This window comes from Phyllostomus discolor, chromosome 10, assembly GCF_004126475.2.
Source record: "Phyllostomus discolor isolate MPI-MPIP mPhyDis1 chromosome 10, mPhyDis1.pri.v3, whole genome shotgun sequence".
Taxonomy (NCBI): Eukaryota; Metazoa; Chordata; class Mammalia; order Chiroptera; family Phyllostomidae; genus Phyllostomus; species Phyllostomus discolor.
The window spans coordinates 46,267,806-46,271,196 of record NC_040912.2 but is presented as its reverse complement, the minus strand read 5'-3'; positions in this window follow the sequence as shown (position 1 = coordinate 46,271,196).

Sequence of the window (3,391 nt, the reverse complement as noted above, 5' to 3'; positions counted from 1 at the left end):
AAGCAAGCCTTGGATGTTCAGAGGACTTGTCTGACAGGCTTTACCTAAATCCTGGGAATCACTAAGAGGGGCATTTGATAAGCATTCACAGATGCTACTGAGTCTAGGTTTCAGTCAACCAACCTAGCAAACAAAGCAAACAATATCTACATAATATTAATCCATTAACCCTACTAAGGACACTCATATTTTTAACCCAATATAAAATTACTTATCCCCCTCTTCATGTCCTATCTCTTTTTAAAACATATTACTATACATATTCTCTTTCTTCTTTCCCCTCTACCTTCTTTATTTCCTTCTTTCCTTCCATTCATCAACACAAACTAACAAAATCTTGCAATTCTTTCGGAGTGTTAATCTTTGACTCTTGGGTAACCTCATATTTGTTGACTTTGGGCTTACTGGGAACTAATTCCAGATAAAGATCTGGAGACAATGGGAGATGGTACTAGTGGCACAAGGGGAACTGCCTTCCCCTTGCAGGGAAACTGAGGTGAGATAATCACAGAATCTTTGAATAAGTCAGGAGGAATCTCCTTGGACAGAGGAGTAGTTGGAGTTTCTCCCAAAGAGAGGGCACAGGAGGATTTGTGAAGTTGAAATACCCTGAGTCACTCAAATCTTTCCATAAGTCCCCATTCCAATTCTTGGGGTCCCATTCTTTCCCTTAATTTCTTATAGAGAACAAGCACAGATGACTGTGAATTCAACTAATATAATAAAGCAATCCAGAGAATCAAATTTTGAGTTTTGTTTTCTAAAATATCATCCTACAAATGCTTTTGATAAGAAATTCTATATCATAATCATAGGTATTTCATGGTTTTCTGTGTGCTGAGAATTTAATAAATTGAGGATTTCATTTTCTTTTTTAAGCTGGTCAGCACAATTAGAAGCAACCAGCTTATCCTGCAGACTTTAAATTAAATTCCTCACCACTTTCATATTTTTTCTGTGGTAGCAGGAAGTTGATCATAAAAGTATTCCCTTTAATGGGCACTTTACTCCATGTAGTTATAGGTGTTAATTGTATTACTTAAGCTTTTTTTGCTGCTGCATGTGTGCCATGTAATACCAGAATCACACATTAGAACTGATCTGATAAAGTAACATCCACCATAGCCCTCACTTTGCTACACTACTTCAGTGCCAGGGGCTCAACCTTACAACCACTGCCTTCCCTCACAGTTGAAAAACCTCTCGAATTCTCCCAGAATCAGACACCAAGGCAGAGTTACACATGCAAGGATTTTATTAGGGGAAATGCCCATGTGAGAGAAAATAGAGAGTACCATAGTAGGATAGAAGAGGCATCAGACCTCCAACCAAGTGTGACCCTCAATGAAGGGGAAAGAGAAAGAAGGTCATTACAGGCGAGCTAGACTGCTGCTGTCTAAGGAAGTTTCTGGAAGGTCCTTCAGGGAGTTCTTCAGCTGAAGTTGGTCATCACAGAAAAGGAATGGGTCTTCCTGAGTATTCCTGCATCATTCATTGACCAGCTGTGTAGAAACTGTGGCCTCAGTACAAATTCTATAATGGCTCTCAGGGGGCAACAGCTGGGGTCTGTGGTCAATTATGCTCACCACAGTTGGATGTCTGGCATGCATCCTCACAGTTGCCACACTTTGGCCACCTTGCTTTGCCAGCATGCAGACTCTTCTGCTCCAAGTTACCTTCTTCCAGATCTTAAGTGCCATGTGGGTAAATACTGTTGGTGGAATCTAATGAAGTCATATGCTTGTGCTTTGGCTGCAAAGAAGGCTGGGGAGGAGGCCTTGAATTCATAAGCTGCAAACTACTCAAATGTAGCAAAGATATTAAAAAATAAATTGGGCAGCAAGAAAACATGACAGTTGAAAATCATAATAATGAAAATAAAATGACATTAATGAAAGATCTGTATAGCTATTTTATTAACATTTGGTAGATGGTTTAAAAAACAAGTTTTGTGAATATATTTCAGAAATAGAAGTAGAAAGATTGAAAACAATAGTGACTAGGGGAAATAAAATGAGAAAAAACAGAGGGCAGAGATGAAAGATAGAAGTAGGAGGAAGAGGGAAGAAGCTAAAGGACATGTTGATGGGGAAAAAAAACTAGAGGATGGCAGGAGATCTTAAGGGAAGGAAAAAGCACTGGGGAAGAAACAAATGGAGAAAATTAAAGTCCAGAAGCTGGCTTCTGGAGGCCACACTTTTAAGAGTCACAGTCCAAAATTATACAATTAGTAACTGGCAGTTGGACTTGAATCCAAATCTCTTAACTCCAGTTTTGAGAGTTCTTATTTCATCAAAATGTCCTCTGGACAATTCAAACATAGTGAAATAACTTTTTGCAAATGATACTTTTATTTGATTTAGTGCACAGAAAAATATAAAACCACATACAAATGAGGATGGTAGCTCATTATTTAAACCATGCATTTACTCCTTCCACTCAACTAAAAAATGTTGATTAACTAGCTCCTTTGATTCTGTAGTTTGCTTTGCTTTTTGAGACCTTGCTCTTACATATCTTGGATCCCAGATAGTAGCCAAAAGCTTGTTTCTTATTAACCAGATATCCCCACAGTAACTAACATTTCCTTTTTCTTTTTTTTTCCAGAATTCTTCCATCTTTAATTGGGGTAGGGGGTGGAAGGCACGTGCCTTCCATTTTCTCCCATTTTTACAATTCTGATAGGATTATGTGATGTACAATATAGACAGGAAACATTTCAGTTAAGTCAAATACAAAATGTGAGTAAATGAATTAATTTTTTTCTGGTACAAATTCTCATTTTATTTAGGCCAGTATAATTACAGTTTTATAACATGATTTCAGATAATGATGGCATTTCTGTGCTAATCCTGAGGAAGTCAACTGGATTTTATATACTAGCTATAACAATCAGTGCTATTTTATAGGTACATGATGCTGTTATGAATATTAATTGCTACTATCAACTATTCCTGCACTGCCACAGTTTATTTTCCATTCCTTCAGTCTCATAATAAAAACTCTATAGCAAAATCTATTTATTGTTATCTGTGCAAAGCAATGTTTAAAAATGCCTTTTTACAAATCTTAAATTTCTCTAATTCTATCTTCCTATTTTTAATAAATGAATATTGAAGAAGCAGAATATTTTGGAAGGAGGTCTCATTTTACCTTCCTATTACTCATACAATTTCAGCCAATCTCTATCTATACACGTAGGACATATTATTTTCTAGCTGTTCTAAATGAAGAAAAATTTTAAAAAATTAGTGGATATAAAAATTTAAACATGAAATAAATTTCAGGGGAAAAGGGGAAGGGTTTACAGGAACAAGTTAAAGGGCCCATGGATGAAAACTGGCGGGGAGGGAGTGGAAATGGGATAGAGGTGGAGAAGTCTGGGGGGGTG